Below are 22467 nucleotides of genomic sequence, written 5' to 3'. Positions count from 1 at the left end.
AAAGGAAGGGAGGAAGGGAGGGAGGGAAGAAACATTTTTAGTCACAGAGATTTGAAGCTGCTTTATAATGAAAGAATAAAGCATTGAACAGGTTTCCTCCTTCCTCTCCATCTCACAAAATGATTTTTTTAGTCCCCGCCTCTCCGATTTTATTGTTGTAAATCTTTATACGTACATTGCTTCAATACAGTCTTTACATCAATGTTTCTACAATATTAATTAAATTTATTGATAGTCTACTATTTAGATAATGCACAGTGTTGTAAGCAAAAGAAAAAGAGAAATCTTCTACCAATATGAATTTCAATTTAGGTTGTTAATATCACATTCAATTATGTGACTTTTTTGTCCAAAGTTGACTATAACATTAGATAAAAGAAACTGCTACAGATTGCATCAATGTATTTGTTGTACAATGCGGGTTTCAATAGTAAACTCAGTGTTGACATCTCCGTTGTGTAAGATAGATAAATAGATAGAGGATAGAGTGAAGGAGAGATTACAGTTCATGTGAATAAAAGAAAGAAGACAGATATTCAAACAAATTTTAACAAGCATTAAAATACCAAACATATTTATTGTCTGAATTACAGGTTGACTTACAACAGTTCATTTAGTGACTGTTTCAAGTTAAAATGGCACTGAAAAAAGTGACTTATGACCATTTTTCACACTTAGTGTCATGCCCTCGTTGGAGTCTGACTCTGAGGGGGAGATTAAGGAGCTAACAGGGAGTGAGAGTGTGGCGCCCGTGGCTGTGGAAGAAATGGGGGAAGGGCAAAGTCTGAGTGGACATTCAGAGGAAGACCCAGGGCCACCCCCTCTTCATTCTAGGGCACGCAGGGAGGAACAGAGAAGGGAGCAACGTGGCTTACGGGAGAAAAAAAGGACTTGATCCCTTTCATTAGTTGCAGCTGGGAGAACAGGATATAAGAAGGGCGTCTGCACACAGCTCCTTGCTGGAAGCAAAGTGTGCATTATCTTTGTCGAGGCTTATCTGGGTTTTGGCGTCCTCCCAACTGTGTGTGCTTCATTATCTTTTGGAAGACTGTAATTTATTATCCTGGCTTGTCATGTTAATTACTTCAGAGTGGTTTGTGTTGGGTTTTTTATTTTTAATTTATCTGTATTTTGGGTTCAGACTGCATTTCTTCCCTTTGTAGACTGTTTTTGGAAGAGTTTGATCTCCAGCTGAGGATAACTGGATGCTGGGGGCCAAGTTGGAGGTATTAAAGGAACTTTACCTATTTTTGTGACTTTGTTGCTTTTGTGCCACGCCCCGGTCATCATACTTAGGGACCAGGGGTGTCAAACACGATTTCATTGAGGGCCATGTCAGGGTTGTGTTTGACCTCACATGTGTGTGTGTGTGGGGGGGCAGAGTGGGCGTGGCCAGCTCAACGTCACTCATATGGGTGGTGCCTGTGATGGCCTGAGTGCTCTACCAATGAAAATTGGCTCCTGAGCTGTGTTTTCAGCTGCGATGGTTTCCTGCAACCCTCTGCCAATGAAACCAGAGCTTGGGAGCTCTGTTTTTGCTGGCAGAGGCATTGCAGGCTAGTCCTTTGCTATTTCCAGGTTGGCCCCACAGGCCAGATCTATGCATCCCATGGGCCACCTTGACTTTGACGCTCCTGCTTTAGACCATTGCAGAATCTCCATGTCCACTGATGAAAATTAGATGCTTGGAAACTGGCTCACTCATTTAAGACATGTCCCCAGGTCATGTTTTCACCTCTGAGACGTTCTGACAAGCCAAGTCAGTGGGGAAGCTAGATTGGCTTAACCACCATTTTGCTAACTTAGCAACTGCAGCGATTCCCTTAACAATTGTGGCAAAATTCACTGAACAATTGTCTCACTTAGCAATGGAAACGTGGGGGTCAGTTGTGGTCATAAGCCAAGGACTATCTGTATCTGCTATCTTTCCATCCTTACTGTTCTTGTCTGAAGGGTGTTGAGGTAATTCCCAGTTAGGAGAGTGAGCGCATACAGGGAGACGTATTTGAGAGAAGTGTTTGAATAATACACACACAGTACACAGATACACTGTACAATAAATGTAGGTTTTTGCTTCCAGAAAGGTTTAAGCAAAGTCCAAAATAAGCAATCCAAAGTCATTTGCAAGTAAATCAGTCAGTTTTCAATCCAGGGATAATCCAAATATCAAATTCCAGTGTCAAAAACAGTTTAGTATCAGACTTACATTAAATCCAGGAATATCAGTCAATTAGGAAAAATGGAGGAACCGCAATACTTTCCAACAGAAGGAAACAGAGATTCACTCTCTTCTGAGACTAAGGCTAAACAATCCAGGTTTCTGGCTCCATCTTATGGCCGTTTGAGTAACCACACCCAATTGAAGTTTTTAGCATGCTCTTAAAGAGACAGTATTAAAATGTCTATCTTGGATTATATATTTCTAACCCAAATACCTGTTAGGTGACTTATATTCCTAACAAAGGGGCAATGTGAGAAACAGATTCCTGCTGGATCAGGTAGATCTGGGGACAATTAAAAAGAACAGCAGACACTACCAATAAATTTTCAAATGCTTCCGTATAAGTTTCCTGCTTTTTATTGTCCAGCTATCCAATCAAGAGTCATAAAACCAACGAACTATCCATGGATGGGGATTACAGCTTTCCCCAAGCCACACTTATGTCCATCTAATGATCAAGCATAATCATAAGCCTCTTTTCATTTTAAACAAGTCTCCTCTGCTGATAGTTCTGTACTGCCAGGATGCCTTCCTGCCTCTCCATCCTGATAAAAGATACAATTACTCAAACCCTTGAATGGCTGGGCTGAATTAATTAAGAAAATTGTTCATACCGAGACAATCCATAATGTGCGTTGAAAGCAACCGCCTTCATTGTTTTCATCAGTTCACTGGACACCCCCCAGGCTTTACGTAAAACATATTTAAAACCTTTTATTTACAGCCCCTACTGTGGCTGAGCACTGGCAGAGCCTCAAAAAATGTACTTCATTGTATTGTCACTTTAACAGGGCAATTTTCACACTGTTCTTAAAAATGAATTAATTGGCTGAGAAATCTCTTCGAGAAGCATTTTAAAAAAGCATGATAAACTTATACGTGGCCTGCCTTCTCTCATGCCTCTAGGAACGATCACGTAACCACACATCATATAGGGATACAGACATTCCATGAAATGCTGCACAACTCTACTGACAGACTTCTGTCATGTCCCTGGTGGAGACTGACTCTGAGGGAGAGGAGGAACAGCCGACAGGGAGTGGAAGTGTGGCTCCGGAGGTTGTGGAGGAGGCTGGGGAAGGGCAGAGGCCGGCTGAGCAATCAGAGGAGGACCCAGGCCCATCTCCTATCCATCCTAAGGCACGCAGGGTGGAGAAGATAAGGGAGAGACATGGTCTCCTCGGGAGGAGAGGACCTTGATCCTCTTCATGGGCTACAGGTGTGAGAACTGAATAAGAGTTTGGACCTGCGTACTGGCAAACGCTGGAAACAAAGCGTGTTTTATTTTTGGGTCTGAAGTTATCTTGGTTGGCATCCTTCCAACAGACTATGCCTTGTTATCTCCTTGAATTTGATAAATCCTTCTCCTGTTCCATTGTGGAAATTTTGTCATTGTTTGTTTGGTTTGTTATTTCACCTCTATCTGCTCATTAGGTTCGGACTATATTGCTTTCTTTTGAAGACTACTTTTGAGTACGTTTTATCTCCAACTGAGAATTATTGAACACTGGGGCCAAGTTGGAGGCATTAAAGGATATTTATTTACGTTTTGGATTTTGTTATGTTTGTGTTACACTCTGGGTCATCCCAGTCTTCCATCACACAGATTGTATCACATTGTCTAGCCTGCAAAACACTGCTTAGTGTTTGTGTAATTTGAGTCTTCCCGAGTCCTTTGGGAACATGTATCATGTACGTGTATGCTTTCTCTGTGGAAAGTGAGGGAAGAAGAATAGGATATTGCCTTTAAAATGTACATGATGTTCAGAAAATCAATAGAAGTTTCACTTTATTTAAGCTAGAAAGTTCCCACTTATTTTTCCTTGCTATCTATTCATTAAAGGCCTAGAGGCTATAAACTGATAGTTAAGTGCCTTGTCTATTGCGACTTACTAGAAAAAGCACGTATTCACTAACACTGTGCTTTTATTTATGGCACTTAGGGTTAGGATGTGAAGTAGGGGACAAAAATCATATTAGAATAATGTTTTATAGCAACTAATAATGTTTTATAGCAATTAGTCTCACATTGAGAACATTCTTATTCTCCCCTTCCCCCAAAATCAAGTTGTATGCATTCAAAACAACTTCCCTGAAGAAAATATCTATTTTCTATGCACATACATAACTATCACATTATTCCTTTTCAGAGTAAATAGTGTTATGCAAGGTGCAGAAAAGAAATAGGTAACAATCAGCCAAGAAATAAAGGGCATGAAATAGTACAAGGGAATATAGCTAAGTCTAGCTCATGTCTACTTCGTTCTATATACTCTCCATACTTTTCTACTCTTGCAAATCATTTTGGTTCTTCCACATCAACATAGTGTTCCATAATTTGTCTTTTCTTTAATCTTTCCATCTCTGAAGTGTGGGCAGATTGTGGATTCAAATGAAGTGAACAGTCAGTTAAGTAGAGGATGAAATGATTTATTGGAGAAAACAAAGGAAGAAAAAAGCTTTACATGCAACATATAGACAGAAATATTCATGGTCAAGTCCCAAAGGTGCTTTTTCAAGAGGCAACTGGACTTTCTGGTTTTTTGTTTTTGTTTTTGAAGACGTTTCGCTTCTCATCCAAGAAGCTTCTTCAGCTGTGGCTGAATGGTGGGGAATAAGAGGATTTGTACTCCTTGCAGACAGCTGGACATTTGCATTTTTTAAGAGAGTCATTGAGGTCACCTAGAGGTTTATCTGTGTCATCAGGGTCACCTGAATGGTGCAAATATGTGTGGAGCCTTCTTGGAACTGTTGAAAGGACTGTGTTGTAGACTGGAGATAGATGATGTCATATCCCTCCTCCTCTGTTGAGAGAGGGCTGCTCAATTTTGACATAAATGGCCTCCTGATCTTTCAGATCAGTGGTCCTCTCTGTCCAAAATGTGGGCTTTGCTGTCTTCAAAAGAGTGGCCTTTGCCTTTTAACTGCAGATGGGCTGCTGAATCTAGTTCTGATGGATTTGTTCTTCTGTGTTGTGCCATGTGTTTATGAAGTGGTTGTTTTGTTTCCCCAATGTTCAGATCTGCACATGGCTCATTGCATTGATGGTCAAGGCAACAGAGCAAGAAATGGCAATGTTCATAGAAGAATGTTAAGTACAGAATCAAATCCCATGTTCCTTTCATTTGAAAGCACCATCCTTGTCCATGGGCATTCTTAGATTATACCAGCTTGTATGTAGCATCTTTGTTGGGATTGACCTCTTTAACCGAAATTCCTCCCTATATATAGCATATAATTGCAATTGTTACATTTCTAATTAAGCACCTGTATTGTTTCTCCTTCTTGCCTATCAGCCATAAAAAGGCTCGGGGAGACAGTACTACTTCATATTTCAAATCTTCCTTCCATGAGTGGCTGGCCTTGGGGCTGAGAGCATTTCTTAAAACAACAAGATTAATGCTCTCTAGCTAGTCTGCCTCAAGAGATGAGCAAATAACTGAGAAAGCTGAGGAGGAAGGAGGTGGGGGCGGGAGCTCAGAAGTTTGTTCTAGAAATCTCAGGCCTTACCCAATCAGGCTTTGTAGAAGAAGACAAGAGACACTTTTTTTTTTTGCAGAAAAACACAGAACAAAAGTGGACATGCCATCCATTTGTCTTCATTATTACAATAGCATTCAATAATTCTGCACATTTCTTTTGGAAGATTCAGTAATGACTTTCTTGGTTTTATTTTCTCTCAACCACCTTACTATCCCTTTATTTTTCAATTCATTCCTTAGTCATTCTCTCTTTATGACCAAACCACCTGAATAGATTTCTTTTGTACCGATCAGTTTTGTATTCAGTTCACATTTATTCAGCTTCTTCTCATTCTTCACCCTGTCTCTTCTTGTTTTACCACACTCAATTCTCAATGCTTTCAAGTTATTTTAACGCTTTTCCTGATGCACCCAATTCTGATTTCCATACAGTAAAGCATGTTTCTAGACAAACATTTTTGCTTCTTACAGCAAATGTTCATTCCTTAGAACAAACCACATTCTATCAGCATTTGCACAACTTAGAATTTCCTTATCTGTTCCTTGCATGTTGCACACATTCGTATACTTGCTATAGTTTTTTGTCATTTATGCTTAGCTTTCATTTATTTACTCCATTTTCTCTGCCAAGCATAGCTAGTTTGTACTTCTCTGATACATTAATTTTCAGATTCATATTCCTTGTACCGTAGCATCATGTGAGGTATCTAATCGTAGTTGGGTTATCAGCCAATGAACAGTATCATCATTATGCCTAGATACAGATATATTCATATCCTCTATCAACTCACCTTCTAACATTCTTACAAGTATTCTTACTTCTTTAACCAGAATTATATTAAACAATCGAAATCTTATCAAATATCCTTTTCTCATTTCCTACTCAATGATGAACCGGTCACTAAGTATTCCATTTATTCCCTTATTTTTTCCTTCCATTATATCCCAGTCTTGTCACATTCATCAAACATTTTCAACTTTATCCCCACACAGAACAATCCATAAATTAAATCATAAATCATAGACCAGAAGTCTCCACACTTGGCAGCTTTTAAACTTGTGGGCTTCAACTCTCAGAATTCATGGCTGACTGAGGAATTCTGGGAATTGAAGTCTACAAGTCTTAAAGTTGCCAGGTTTGGAGATCCCTGTCATAGACAGAACTTTATTTTGATCATTGATCAATATAGACAGTAGGTTCAATAAAAGGAGTAACACACCCCTATCTCCTGATAGTAACCATTTGTGAGTGAAGCTTACACATAATGTAGCAAAATTTTGCCACTTTTATACAATTACATGTTTCACATATAGTGCAACTAAAAGTTACCAGAGTGCTCCAGGAATTTAAATAAAAGAAGGATAATCAACTGATGGCAAATACCTCTATTGTTGTTGTTGTTGTTGTTGTTGTTGTTATTGTTAGTTGCAAAGTCATGTCTGACCCATTGTGACCCCATGGACAATGTTCCTCCAGGCCTTCTTGTCCTCTACCATCCCTCGGAGTCCATTTAAGCTCATGCCGACTGCTTCAGTGACTCCATCCATCCACTTCATTCTTTGCCGTCACCTTCTTTTTTTGCCCTCAATCTTTCCCAGCATTAGGCTCTTCCCCAGTGAGTCCTTCCTTCTCATTAGGTGGCCAAAGTATTTGAGTTTCATCTTCAGGATCTGGCCTTCTAAAGAGCAGTCAGGGTTGATCTCCTCTAGGACTGACCAGTTTGATCACCTTGCAGTCCAAGGGACTTGCAGGACTCTTCTCCAGCACCATAGGCCTCAATTCTTTGGTGCTCAGCCTTCCTTCTGGTCCAACTTTCACATACATTGCAACTGGGAAAACCATAGCCTTGACTGTACAGACTTTTGTTGGTAGGGTGACGTCTCTGCCCCTGTAGAACTGGCAATACCGAAGAACACGGGCTGTGGTTTCTATGCTACACATATCACAGAGGCAGTATGGGCTTTCATATGGGGTATTCCTATATTTTCCTTCAAGGACAGCTGTAGGGAGAGCATTATATCGAGCTAAATATAAGGCTCTCCTGATCTGGGGAACTAACTTTAATCATACATTTCTATGCTGAAGAGCAAAAGTTTGTTCTATACCTCTGCTGCCTGATATTTCTCACATTTGGCTCATTGTCATCTTTAGTTCCTCCTTGATCAGAATTCTTCCAAGCACCTTTTCAAGGACACTTAACAAACTAATCCCCTTGTAGGTTTTGCATTCATATTTGTTACTTTTCCTTTTGTATAGGGGAAAATTAGTGTCCTTTTCCCCATCAGGCACAAAGACAGCCTTCCCTACCGAGTAAACAAATCACCCAGCTGCTCTGTAAGAAAACTACATTCGTATTTTAGCCTTTCTTCAGCTACGCCATCTGCACTTGCCAGCTTTATAACAATTTAGCATTCTCACTGCATAATCAGGCAATCCTTGTTATTTGCAGGTTCTGTATTTGGGGATTTGCTCATTCCTGAAAATGTTCTTTGGCAACCCCCAAATCAATATTTATGATGCTGTTGCATTTATTCACAGAAATGCAGAGCAGTAAAACAGTGGAATCACCTGATGGACACATTCCCGGCTGAAGTTTGGGCATTTATTAATTCAGTATCTGTGGCACTTCTACAGAATAAAATTACTATGAATAACTGTATAGCTTTTTTTTTTCTCGGAGACTAACATTTATAGCCTTCTTTTCAACATCACTCTTCAAGATACCACTTCATTCCCATACACATCCTTAAAATATTCATTCCAACCTTCCCTTTATTTCAGTTTCATTTCAAATCATTTCATTATTATACACATCCCAGGAGAAGCTCTTGGTGGTACCCTATTTTCATAAAGTGAGAGAAACCAGAGGTGAGAGCTGTCTTTGTTTGTTGTAGCTGCTGCCATAGGGAACCATCTTCTCTTAGAAGTAAACCTTGCTCCATCTGTTACAGCATTCAAGTTTTACTTAAAACAGAATTCTCCCAGAGTTCGGTACTTTGCATGCTGTTGCCATAATTGTTATTTACATCATCTGTTATTTTGTTCATGATTGATTTGATTATTCATTATATTAATTTCATATTGGTTATTTATATGTACTGGCAATGTTTTAATTGTTTCTGTGGATTATGTGCTACTCTGGTCATTTTAATTGTCGATTTGTGAGTATAAACAGCATGAGCCCCAGTGGATTCAGCTGTATATCAATGACATCAATAAGTAACATAAATAAAATTAAAATCTTATTCACTCTGCTGGGACTAACTTATTTAGAGTGGTGAGAGCAGTGAAGGAGAAGGCTAAGAAGAGACATCAGCCAGCAAGGTAGAAGAAGTCTCTTCCACCTTGGTAGAGTTGCAATGAACCTACCCAACCTTGGCTCTCCCTTCGCATGTGATAAAGGGCTCCCAGATTGTGCTTCATTGGTGGGAGCAGTCTAGAAGAGGTTCTCCCAAAACCCATGTTGGAAGAAGTATGATGCCTAGGGAGCTCCTCAGCAATCATAGGTGGCTTCGAGTTGACTACTCCTTCTGCATCTTGGTATGATTTCTTGAAGCTCAAGCTGGGCTAAGCCAACCTGGGAGACACCTTGAACGTTTTTTTGGAAGAGTTCCCTCAGGTTTCTCTGATAGCGTGAACTCTACCAGGGAAAAATGTGAAAGACTGCAAAGCAGACCAAAGTAAGCAACAGGGTCACTTTGCTTCAAGTGAATGCTTATTGTAATAGCAGTGGCACTAGACTTACATACTGCTTTTCAGTGCTTTCCATCCCTCTCTAATGGGTTTACAGAGTCAGCATATTGCCCCCAACAATCCGGGTCTTTATTTTACCAGCCTTGGAAGACTGAGTCAACCTTGAACCGGTCAGGATCGACCTGCCAAATTGCAGACAACCAGTAGTCAGCAGAAGTAGCCTGCAGTACTGCATTCTAACCACTATGCCACCAACAGAACTTTTTAAAAGTTCTGTGCCATTCTAATTGCTCGTTTCTGAGTGAAAAATGAGAATGCATTGTATCAGCCATAAGATGGATTAAATGACTTCTCATGCTTTATATTTGGTGTATAATTGCAGAGGGTAGGTGAAAACTTAATAGGTGAAGGGAAATGAGGACAGAGAATATTACAGCAATGCTATAGAGCAATGAATATTATAGAAATCCCTAAAAAGCAATGCTTGCTTTTTAGGGATGCGGTGGCTCAGTGGCTAAGAAAAGTCGGCAGTTCAGTGGTTCGAATCCCTAGTACTGCGTAATGGAGTGAGCTTCCATTACTTGTCCCAGCTTCTGCCAACCTAGCAGTTCGAAAGCGTATACAAATGCAAATAGAAAAATAGGGACCACTTGGATGGGAAGGTAACAGCGTTCTGTGTGCCTTCGGCATTTAGTCATGCCGGCCACAAGACCATGGAGATGTCTTTGGACAGTGATGACTCTTCAGCTTTGTAATGGAGATGAGCACCGCCCCTTAGAGCTGGAAACGACTAGCATATATGTGTGAGGGGAACCTTTACCTTATGCTTGCTTTTACAAACTATTAGTTGTGGGTATAGCCCACAGGTATTACCTATAGCAGAGGTCTCCAACCTTGGCAACTTTAAGACTTGTGGACTTCAACTCCAAGAGTTCCTGAGCCATCTGGGAGCTGAAGTCCACAAGTCTTAAAGTTGCCAAGGTTGGAAACTCCTGTTCTATAGCATCAGGTAGATTGACCATGCTGACAAGACAGAATAGGTGGAATACACTATTTTGAATTTTTTTTAAAATAATTATTTTGTACAATAATCCCTTTAATTCAGTAGCACAGCTAGTAGAAACTAGTTATTGTCTTGATTAATCATCTGCAAGATAATTAAGATGGGGATTCCAGCTATCAGAAATATTTCTGATTTGCTGAGAAAATCATATAACATCAAAGATAAAAGGATTCCCACCCCCCCAAATTGGATTTAGCTACTGAGATAGAATGAATGAACTTCCATATCACTTAGTAAGCTTCAAGGTCAAGAGTGGACACAAACCTGGGCCTTCTCCTACAATTTCACTAGTTTTACAATATCTTCCCTCAACCCCAGTTCATAATTCATGTCTAAATAGATAAGTTCAGTGGGACTAGCTCCCAAAACAGCGCAGTGAGTCAGCTAAAGCAAAGTGATGTGTGTGAGAGAAGTCATTTAAATCAAATCATTGCTCTTTGAGTTAATGGACCAATTTCATGAAATTTTGATTGCATGATGAAAGCCTGGACCATACCCGCAATCCTTCATTGCCAGCTCATTTGAGAATCTGTTGCATCTTGCTAGTATATCAATTGTCTGGAAGCTTCTCCTACAGTGGAAAAAATAGAACAGATTAATTGGATCTGGCAGGATTGAAGGATAAATGAAGGAGAGCAGCAGATGGAATTATTTCTGAATACAGTTTTCAGTCTACATCTGACGACAGGTTTTCCTGAGAAAACCAAGATACAAAAAAATGCACATGGATTTAAGAAAGAGTTGGACAATCCTTGATCTATCGACTGTGTGTTAATGGGTTGAGTAGGCTGGGCCAACATTCCCGGCCTACTTTGAAAGTTGAAGAGGCTGTTAATGGAGGAACTGGCTACTTCAAATTTTATACTCTCTAAACTTCAAAAATAAGATTACTCTTTCCCATGGGAGTGGTTAAGAGAAAATGGTAAACTTTTAATGGTACTGCTCAGAGATTTCAAACATTAAAAAGCTAAAAATATTGCACTTGCCCACTGTGACCACACAACATCACTGCTTGTAGTCCACTAAATGATAAAAATGTATAGTGCAGCTCACCCTTGTTTTAGGGCAGGAGTGTCAAACTCAATTTTATTGAGGGACACATCAGGATTGTGTTGGACCTTGGGGTGGTTCAGAGTGGGCGTGGCCAGGGTGAGTATGGCCAGCTTGATGTCACTCATGTCAGGGGCGCCTGTGGTGGCCTGAGCGCTCTGACAGTGAAAATGGGCTCCTGAGCTCATTTTTGGCTGTGATGGCTTCCTGCAACCCTCTGCCAGTGAAAACGGAGAGGGCCACCCATGGCCCTCCCATGCTCCATTTTCTCTGGCAAAGGCACCACAGGCCCATCCTTCATTGTTTCCAGGGTGGCCCCATGGGCCAGATCTAAGCACCCTGTGGGCCAGATCCAGGCCCCGGGCCTTGAATTTAACACCCCTGCTTTAGGGTGATCTAATTACTCAGGACCATTTGTTCTGATAACATTTAAAGAGACTGTTGAAGAGTCCATCAAAATAGTGCCCACCAAAACGTTTCCTAGCATCTGCCAATTTATTAACCTCTGACCTTTGCAACTTCACAATGAGCCTGATCCAGCTTTTACTTAAGAAGGTCTAGAGGGGAACTGCAGTGGAAGAGATCTGCCAAATCCTTGATTGTATGAAAAATAGTGTATGTGATTTGAAACCGTTTTCAGTCCTTCAGTTTCAGCACAAAAAGGACCAGATCTGGTTAACACTTGGAGGAGTGATCACTAGGAGATCACAGGACGATAAATTAGAGTGGTAGTTTAAAAAGTAAGAAGACAACAGTGGTCCCTTCCCTCCCCCCCAGATTGTTCCAAAGGAAACTCAGTGAAGTCACAAAAGAATCTTTACATAGCAACATCTTAGAAAGCTGTAAGCTTTTCACCAAGAGCTGGACAGAATTAAAAAGGGTTCCCTCCAATGTACCTTGTTTGCTCTCTTTCTTCTTTTTCCTTTCTATTCAGTCATGTCAGTTTCTCAGAAACTGTGTGGATTGTTTTCTTGGCAAGCTGGCTTAGAAGTGGTTTGTCAATACCTCGTTTCTAGGACTGAGAGAAAGTGACTAGACCAAGGTCACCCAGCTGGCTTTGTGTCCAAGGCAGTACTATAACTCATGGCCTCCCAGTTACTAGCCTGAAGCCTTAATCAGAACATCAGACTGGCTCTCATTTGTTCTGTACTAGTTACAAAAGAGATATAAACAAAAGAGATAAGGAATTGGAAGGCAGAAAAGGACTTGGAGGAAATGTGTTTTATAGTTTATCCCTGATGCACATGCTCAAAATATTCTGTCAGATTGCAAAGCATTTTGGATCTCTTATTTTGGAGTTTTAGTTTTAAATAAGTTTTTTCTCCCAGATGAAGTCATATTTTCTGGATAATGTCTATCAATTAAATGTCTATGTAGCAAAAATTATTTCCCGTAAAAATGCAATCTAATAACTTTCTGCTGCAAATAATTGAACTTGTTCTGAATTACATGGATTATTTTTTTAATAAAAATTATTAACATATTAAGGAATATAAAAATAATACCAATATTGAAAATAAGGAAGAATGGAGAATAAATAAGAAAAAAATATAAAAAGAAAAGAAAAACTGGCTTCCAATCTTTTTGAAAGAGATTATTAATACCTATATATTTTATCCTCTTTCCCCTAAGGATACATTAGAATTTCTTCTTTCCATAATCTTTTTTTCTAATCTTCAAATCGACAAATCACAAGTTCATTTGTCTTTTTTTCAGCAAAAAGTCCATAAGAGGTTCCTAGTTATTAATCTTCCTCTAAACAAATACATTAAATTTTGCCAATTTCACCAACCACTCCTCCACTGTGGACCTTTCAGAATCTTTCCATTTTTTCATGGTCTATTTTCAAAGACCTATTTTGTAGTATAAATTGATTATATCCCAAAGTGATTAAGAAAATGAAGACTTGTCATAGTTAGTGTCCTTTAAAATGCTCTTTTAGGGTCCTTAGCCATTCTTTCATTCTATAATATCTTTGCCATTCTTTATATGGTTTACAAAAGACACATCACTTCACCATCTCATTTCTTTTTGCAAATTAAGAGAAGGGGCTATTTTAAAAACAAACAACAAGATCATTGGTCATCTATTTAGTTTTATTTATCTTGGTAGCCAATCCCTGTGTAATTTTTGTTTCATGTCTGACTGATAACAGCATTTTAAAGTTCTAATTCAGTATACCTTTATGTTTATGGCATGCATTTATGGCTTGTATAATTGATACTAAAATTATCCCAGAGTTGATATTTCTGGAGATAAAAATCTCCTGTATCAAGCATTCTGGAGTACAGCAATTACTCCATCAGGAAATGGGTCCATTGCAAATATAGAAATGAAATATCATTTTGAAAAGCACTGCCCAGTATTTTTAAAGGTATACTTTTAAAAGAAATTGCTTTTATTTAAATTGGAAAGTTGATAATGACCTGTGCTTTAAGTAAAGATAATTGCTTCATCATACCCGTTGAAATGTTAACCAATTCCCAGTCATTGTAAATATGAACACAACTTGATAAATGTTCCTTCCCAGTCTATTTATTAAAGGAGGCTTTTGAAAATAATGAGAATTCCTGCTGTATATGACTTAAGAAAATGTTATTCAGTTGCATGATTATAATGGGGGTGATATTTTTTGCAATGGAAATTGGTATTTTGGTGATGGGAGAAGGAATGCTATCTGTGTGGGGAGAGAGAAAATCTAAAGTTTTTCCCTCTTGCCAGCCCTGAAATTTATTTGGGAGAGGGAAACATTAACAAAAACAGTGTATATTAAATACTTCAATTCATCTAATATATCATTTGCAGATGGGATGATTCTATCTCCCTTTCTATCATCTAGCAAAACAAGTAATAGTAATTCACATTCAGTTCTAGAAACTGAAGTTGGAGATGAACAGGTAGAGAATGAAGGTAGGGTCAAATGTGTCATCAGTTTGGAATCACTATGCTTCCACAACAGACCCAAGTCCAGCCCCCTGGGAATTCCACTGACCCTAGAGCCAATTTGGTTTGACCATTAGAAGATCAGATACTTTACCTATTATCATATGTGGCGGATGTGTAAAAGCAAGAAAATATTGGATGAAAATATACACATGGCTAGAAAAGATGATTAAGTAGCAAATATACTTAAAGCAAGAAATATTTTTGTTAGGTATAGTACCAGAAAGTTATGATAAAGGGACTATATATACTTAATACATGTACTGACAGCAGCAAGAATTGTATTTGCATAATATTGGAAAAATGAGAACACCCCAACAGATGAAAATATAATTAGGAAAACATTGGATTGTGCAGAGTTGGATAGATTGACATTGAAAATAAAAGACAAAGGAGACACAGAGTAGTATTCAATATGGAACAAGTTTTATCGATGTTAGAGATAAGAGGAAGAAATTAGATGAGGAAAGAGCTTTGTTATGTGTAAGTAAAATATGAATTTTGTCTATAAGTATGTTAGTATAATTAATATGATCATAAATAAGCTAACATAATTGTAAACATGGTTATAATTATGTGCATTATCATTATCACTATCACTATATCTGTTACTTTTTTCTTCTGTAAAACAAAATGCTCGGACAATACACTGTCTTCAAAATATTTATATACAAATAAAAAACTTGACTTAAAAAATCTGATTCTTGTCTATAGGTAGCATGAAATAAACTTTTACTGTTTTGAACCCCTGTTTCTGGTTTCTTACACCTGATAACTGCTCAGACTCCTGGGCTTTTGAGCAATTTTACCAATACTGTACTTTTTCAACAAAATAAAACAAAACCTGCCACATAACGAAAAACTAAACATCATACAGTAGTGCTTTATAGTGCAATTCATACAAATGGACTTGGATTCATTATGTGATATGTAGTTAACTCTTATGCATTTTTGTACAGCTACTGAAACCAGATCAGGTATTAAGTTTGTTTATTTATTATATTTATTTATTTATTTTAGAGAATTTATCTAGCCGCCTACTCACTCACAGCGACTCTAGTGGCTTACAGACAAAAAAACACAATGTACAAAAAATAAAAGTGATAAAAAATAATAAAATAATAAACCACCACCAACCCCCCTTGGTGACAACACATACACTCATATCAACCATTTAATGGGTTCCATCCAGTGGTGGGATTCAAAGTTTTTAATACGGGTTCTGTGGGCGTGGCTTGGTGGGTGTGGCAGGGGAATGATACTGTAAAATCTCCAGTCAGAGGTGGCATTTGCCAGTTCTCCGAACTACTCAAAATTTCCGCTACTGGTTCTCCAGAAGTGGTCAGAACCTGCTGAATACCCACTTCTGGTTCCATCCTACTCTGGGTTTCCCAGGCCTGTTGGCAAAACCACATCTTCAGTGTCTTACGAAAGACTATCAGAGTGGGAGCCAGTCTAAATTCTGGAGGAATGATAATTTCAGAGGAAGGATGGATACTAAATATCTATCTCCATTCCAGCAATCTAATGTGAAAGGATCTGAAAGGGCAGAGTAATGGGATCATGTTATACCAACCTTTTTAAAATGAAAACTTTCCTGGATCACCTGCAGGCTTCATTGAATTACTGGATGCCAGAAAGCTACATTTAAATTCTTTAAATGGAGGTTTTTCTAGTAATTGAGAAACATTTTAGTATGCAGATCTAAGTAGGAAAAATATGGTATTTGAGATGGGAGAAGAAATGTATTGTTTTGATGCACTTACTGGTTAAAGATAAAGCTATCTGATAGTCAAACAATTACAAAGCTTCAAAGGATTATGTATTTCTAAAAGCTAAAATTGTGAAACCATCTCAACACAGAAGCTGAAGCCATCATTTCATACATTGAAATTTTATTTACTTACTTTTAAAAAGTGAAATGTACAAATGTATCTACAATTCCCAGCAATTTCCTATTCTGTCATTTGATGTTGCTCTCCTTACAGGCAATTCAAACTCAAGTGATTTGTGGAAATGTTGCCAGTTGCCTCTGAATATTCATTCTTAAAAAGTCTGATTTGAACTGGGAGCCTTGGAGAGTGGCTGCAACTACAGTATTTATTAACTTGGCTGTACAGAATCTGCTAGCGCCAGCTTTCTCCCTTTGAAATTCAAATCTTCCTAGTTGTAATTTAACAAATTAAATGCTGATTAACATTCAACTCCCTTCAAAATCAATGATCTTCCTGTGTTAATTTTAAGTGGGCTAAGCCTTTGTACTAGTTTACAGCTCCCTTTTCTTTATTTAATTGAATTTGAGATGTATCTCAGCGATGGCCTTCTCCTAATGTTTACCTGTTCTGCTAAATTTCAGTATATTTACAATACGCATAGGTCAGGACACTTGGGGTTTGTGTGTGTGTGTATTGGGGTCTCCATTGGGAAAATGAATAATTATTATTTGTAAGACAAAAGGTATTCCAGTTTTGAAATAAGGGGGAAATATAGCCTGAGGGATTTATAAACATGCACCTGTTCAAAGATTTTTTTTCCTTCATTTTGTTAAAAATATGCTTTACCATGAACCATTTCTCCTGTAAATTCAATTTTTATTTCTGCTCAGGAATGCACTGGGGCTATAATTCTTCACCCTCTGTACCCCAATTTACCTTCCCAATTTGCCTTCCCATTTGCCAATAATTTGATGTGTGATTTCTCTACGATATCTACAGTATCTGTGAATACCAAATGTTTTTTGGCTTAGAGCTGCCTATGACCTTGGCATCCAGAGAGATCTTCAGACAATTTTTGTCAGGGTTGAGATAAGTGAAGACTGGGCCTAGAAAATGCCAAGCCATCAGTGGACTTTCTGACTGGTCCATTGCTACATGGGGCATGCCTAGAGATTCCGCTGCTCTATGAATTAAAAAAAATATTTTTCTCTTCTTTCACTGAAAAAGAAAGAGGCAAGGATAAAACAGTTTCCCTTTTCAATGCATGTACCAGTCCAAGCATTTATTCCCTTATATTTCTGGACATTTGTCTGATGGCTTGCAAAACATTTCTCAACTGCTGTGGGGCTAGTTTGAAAGGGAAGGTAATTTTTGAAATACAAAGCACATTTGGAGCTCCCATGGCTCCAAATCAGAATTGCAGATCAAACTTGGTGGTGGTATTCTAGGGATCCCTGTGTGGCATCAGCAAAGTCTGAGAGGGTTGCACAGCAGTTGACCCAGTGAGGAAGAGGAGGCTCCTAAAATTGAAGTTGAAGACTTTTTGCTTGTCAGAGTATATTCATGAACTGGAATAGAGCTTAATAACAAGAGCTGAATTGAGGGCTGAAACTTAAAGAGAGAATCTGGGCCTGGTTTATCTCTGCTCTGTGCTCAGCTCTAAAGTGAAAGAGAAACTAACTTGCTTGCTTGTTTGCTGAAATTGAGTTGCTGTTCTGCTCTGAACCTGTAACATGTCTGTTTGTTTGAGTTTGCTCCATGTTGAAGAAATCTACAACTGGTATTGTAAAATTTTACTTGTGTTTATAAAGAAGTTAAATGAAGCCTTAGCCATTTGTGTTTACCTTTCTGGCGCTGAATTTACGCTGCAATACTCTGAGCATTGCTTCATTCAGCAGAATGAAACACTACATAGAAAGCAAGGAGGGTCTCCAGTAAAAACAAACAAACATTTACCAGCACAGGATGAATTTGTTGGAATGTAAGTTTGATTCACATCTGAAGCAAGAAGATGCAATTTGATTTTTCTAAGAGAAATTAGGCATTGTGGAAATTTCCATCACTCAGTGTTGGCTTGAAGAGACTGGAGCACCAAGAGGTAGAGAACCAAACTGTAAAAAGAACTGTTTACACCACTGTGAAAACAATTGTTGGTGCTGTAATGGTGTGGTAATGGTGTTTGGCTAGCATTCTGGATTGAAGTTGCTCTGTCAGCAAGTTGGACTTCATTGGATTCTACTTTGGGTGTATCATATCAGAACTCATGGGAGCTTCATCACTGGAAGCTTTCAGGAAGAGATTGGACTGCCATCTGTCAGAAATGGTGCAGGATCTCCTGCTTGGGTGGGGGGGTTGGACTAGATGACCTACAAGGTCCCTTCCAACTCTGATAAGCTGAATCTGAATATCCAGGCTACTGGTCCAGATAATTACTAGATGGTATAAAGTTTGAGAAAGCTCCATTTGCTGCCATTAGATGGTCATCCAACCTGCAACTCAGATAGGGCTGCCCTAATTCTACTCAATATTAAATCTTAATAATCAGATTATTAGTTTCATTATGCTTCAGCCACTTGCAATGTGAGCTAATTGTCACCGATTCCATGGGACCTTTGATTAAGAGATTTGTTGAAGACTGATTTTGAAGTATGGTATTAACTTATGAATCATTTCACATTGTATTTTAACAGGGAATTGAAAACAAAACCGACTGAAAGGTTGCATCGTTCTTTCCCATTATGAACTGCCTTACAGTCCAGATAATTAGGACACCAAACTCTTATTTATTTGAAAATAAGTTCATTCTGGTTCCTTCCATCAAAACCGCATTTCTTACAGCCTGGAAGAAATATTTAATTTGGCATTCAATATTTTAAAGCAATAAAACTTACAGATGCAGAAGTAATTCTGCCAGGAAGAGATACCTAGGTTGGAACAGAGTTGCAATGTGTGTTGAGGTGAAAGATTTTTGTCTGGGTGCCAACTCTATGCAAAGTCAGGTAGACACTGATTCTTGCAAAATTAACACACCCGGAAGCAGATACCGCTATCTGCTAGGCCAGGAGTCCCAACCCCCCTGATCCGCGGACTGGGACGGTCTGCGGCATGCCAGAAACCGGGCCGCTCGAACAAGTGAAGCCCCATCCATGGGATGCAGGCAGTACATGAAACCAGGTTTTCTCCAGTCCACAGAAATATCTCTCTCCACAGAACCGGTCCCAGATGCCCAAAAGGTTGGGGGCCGCTGTGCTAGGCCATAGAGGAGGTTGTTTGTGTTGAATTTGTGCTATGTGAACTGGAGACCCTGTGCGAATCCTGGCCCGAGGAGAGAAAAGATCCTTGGAAGCGGCAGAAACCTGCCAGGGAGGGCCCAGCAGGAAGGATTAAAATGACAGAGTGGGTTGTTTGGTGAAAATGTTGAAGCTGTATTTGGAAAGCACAGGTCAGCAGCCTTGAACAAGATGCTGCAATTCCAAGCAGATTAGGAAACAGTTCTTTTTTTCTTCTTTCTCTCGGGTTTAAAAGCAGTCCTGGGAAGTAAAAATACTAATTGTAGTTGTAAGAATGACTAATATGCTGTTGCTGGCTTTAATCTATATCTTGATTTGGAGTTCAAGAAACCCTTGGTAGGAATAACACTAGCAAGAGCCTGGTCCGTGTAAATCTAAGAAGCATTCGATTGGTCCTTCTTTCCCTACCTTGATCAAACTTGGATTTCCCCATTTACCCCATTTTCATGGTAGAAGTTTTGTCCCTGCATCATAGAAGGAAAAGAATTTTTTAACGATGTTCTTCTCTTCAGCAGGAACAGTCCAAGAATGAAGGTTTAGATCCAAAATCTCCAAATAGTGCTATAGTAACAAGTTTGATTGTGTGATTTTTTAGCAGAGTATGCATGGCTAGATGGTGTTGTATATGAATGTTGGCTAGATTATGTTGTGAACTGGGTAACTCTGTTTTTTTCTTGATTGTCCTTCTCTCTGCTTTCTCTGAAAAGCTGCCAATTTAGAAGACAGTAAAAACAGCACTGAGCTGAATTAAATGGACTTTGCAGCCATGGGGGTGTGCCACATGTCATCTTGATTCTACCTTAAGAAAGCAAGGAAAAACACACTTTTCTCAATATAAGGCAAAAAAAAAACAACCCACCAGTTTTTCTTTGACGGTCTCTTTCTTTGAGTCTCCCAGAACTTGCATAATTTGCAAAGGCATGTTTTTAGATGCTTTGGTAATAACATTTTAGGAAACATAGACAACCTCATTCCAGAGAACTTGTGTCAGGAAATCTCTTGTTGAGTTGCTGAACCCAAAACTGAAAAATGGATTGTAGCAAAAGGAAGAAGGAAGGATAATTCAATTGGAGAAATAAATGGCAGAGTAGTGGAAGAAAAGAAGGTTTAATGGACAAGGATAGTGTTTGAAACCAGCACAATATCATGATGTTTGTTGGATAAGAAAGGGACATTTTACTTACTGCTGTCTCTTCAATTCCACTACCGCCTCCTCCTCCTCCTCCTGTTTAGACAATAATGATGGTGGTTAGGACTGCAGGCTTCAAAACAATATATAACTAACATGTTTTTTAAAAAAAAAAAACAAATGCAAGAATGCCGATTCTCTCTCTCTCTCTTTCTAAATCCATCCTAGAGCAATGCATGCAATAAACCAATTCAAACATGACAAAAGCATTTGCATTTTCCTAAAATTCTTTGACCATTTTCTCACTTAGATGCTTATAGCAACTTCACAAAGTCATCTATTCATCACCAAATTGGTAAAAAGCTTGTACTCCTCCCCAATGTTTGATCAGATAACTCTAAATCACTGTGGGTGAAATGACTTCATTCAGGCTTGATTCTGGCATTGCTAGGAATATATGTAGCCCTCAGAAAGCCTTTAGTGAGCTGCTTTGCCACTAAAATCTGGATAGCATTGCCAAACCTCTGGCTTATCAGCGGGCTACTAAATGGGCACTTTTGCAAATCAGATTTGCTGGGTGTCCTTGGCTGATGGCAGCAAAAATGGAGCAATAGCAATAGCACTTAAGAGTTATATACCGCTTCACAGTGCTTTACAGATCTCTCTAAGCAGTTTACAGGGTCAGCCTATTGCCCCCAACAATCTGGGTCCTCATTTTACTGACCTCAGAAAGATGCAAGGCTGAGTCAAACTTGAGCCTGGTGAGAATTGAACTGCCACACTTCTGGCAGCCAGCAGTCAGCAGAAGTAGCCTGCAGTACAGTTTTCCAACCATTGCGCCAATGGCATCTGACTTTGCCATTGATGGGAGGAACGGTAACATCTTAGTGCTTCCTTCATCTACCAGTAAAGAGCTTTGGTGATTGCTGTACATCTGAGAGAGAATGGTTTTGAAAGAGAAGGAAGGGAGAGAAGGGACTTTTGTGTGGAATGGAGCGTGATGGGATGCAATATGATATGTACTGCATGCTGTCCATGCAGCCTTATGTGATGACACAAAAGTGTAACTCTCAGGGGGCAAAGTGTCATCCAACTATGGATTAAATAAACAGGATGGGGTGGGAGGGAGAAAAAAGTAGCAGGAGTTGAAGCCATGGTGTCTGGGTTTATATTAGAGCCAGTTTTGTTCTAATAGTGAAGGTGCTGGCCTAGAAACTAGGAGATGGTTCTAGTTCTAGTTGGCTGGGTGACTTTGGACCAGCCATTCTCTCTTCCTCAGCCCAAGCCACCTCTCAGGGTTAGTTGTTGTGGGAAAAATAGGAGGCGGTAGAAGGATTAGATATGCTCTGCCTTGAGTTACTTATAAAGATAGCAAAAGCAGGATTAAAGAAATCAAATAAATAAGAGGTATGAAACCAGAAATTCTCATAAACAATACTGTATAGAAGACCATTTTTAGGACATCCAGCTTCTGATGTCAAAACTATCAGTTCCACTATGTGAAGTTGGGGGTTACCTAATGTTGCATTATTGGTGTAGGATATATATTATTGGTGTAAGATCCCAGGGTCTCTGGGAAATTGTGAAATAGCTTCATGAAGATCTGTTTTCACCCCTACAAAATCTGCACATTTATTTGAACCTCCCTTAAGTTGTAAAAGAGAAAATCATTGATCGGTATATTAGCCATCTAGCATGTAAACCTATACACGTGTTCTAATGACTGTTCCATAGAGACTGACACTAAAATTGAGGAATGTCTGTTTTACAAACAAAACACGAAGTGTGAGAGATCACCAGATGAACCATATCAGGGCATTTTCATCCATTTGATCAAGTTCGGTTCGATTTGGTCCAAGCTTCATGCTAGTCTGCATCAT

The 22467-nt window shown here is 39.0% G+C and overlaps 1 long non-coding RNA gene across 1 annotated transcript; it reads right to left on the bottom strand.

Annotated features, from left to right (window-relative positions):
* Positions 1–3739: 3739 nt before the first annotated feature.
* LOC148127830 (uncharacterized) lies at positions 3740–21808 on the bottom strand. Its single transcript, XR_015741131.1, has 5 exons — positions 21312–21808; positions 20643–20677; positions 12407–12659; positions 10957–11031; positions 3740–3930 (listed from the first exon to the last, which is right to left on the bottom strand). It is a non-coding gene; the product is annotated as an uncharacterized LOC148127830 (long non-coding RNA).
* Positions 21809–22467: the final 659 nt, after the last annotated feature.

This window comes from Pseudonaja textilis, chromosome 1 (assembly GCF_049901715.1).
Source record: "Pseudonaja textilis isolate UNSWEBS1 chromosome 1, rPseTex1.2, whole genome shotgun sequence".
NCBI classification, from domain to species: Eukaryota; Metazoa; Chordata; class Lepidosauria; order Squamata; family Elapidae; genus Pseudonaja; species Pseudonaja textilis.
Note: the sequence above shows the minus strand (reverse complement) of the source record. Positions and strands in the feature narration are given on the sequence as shown.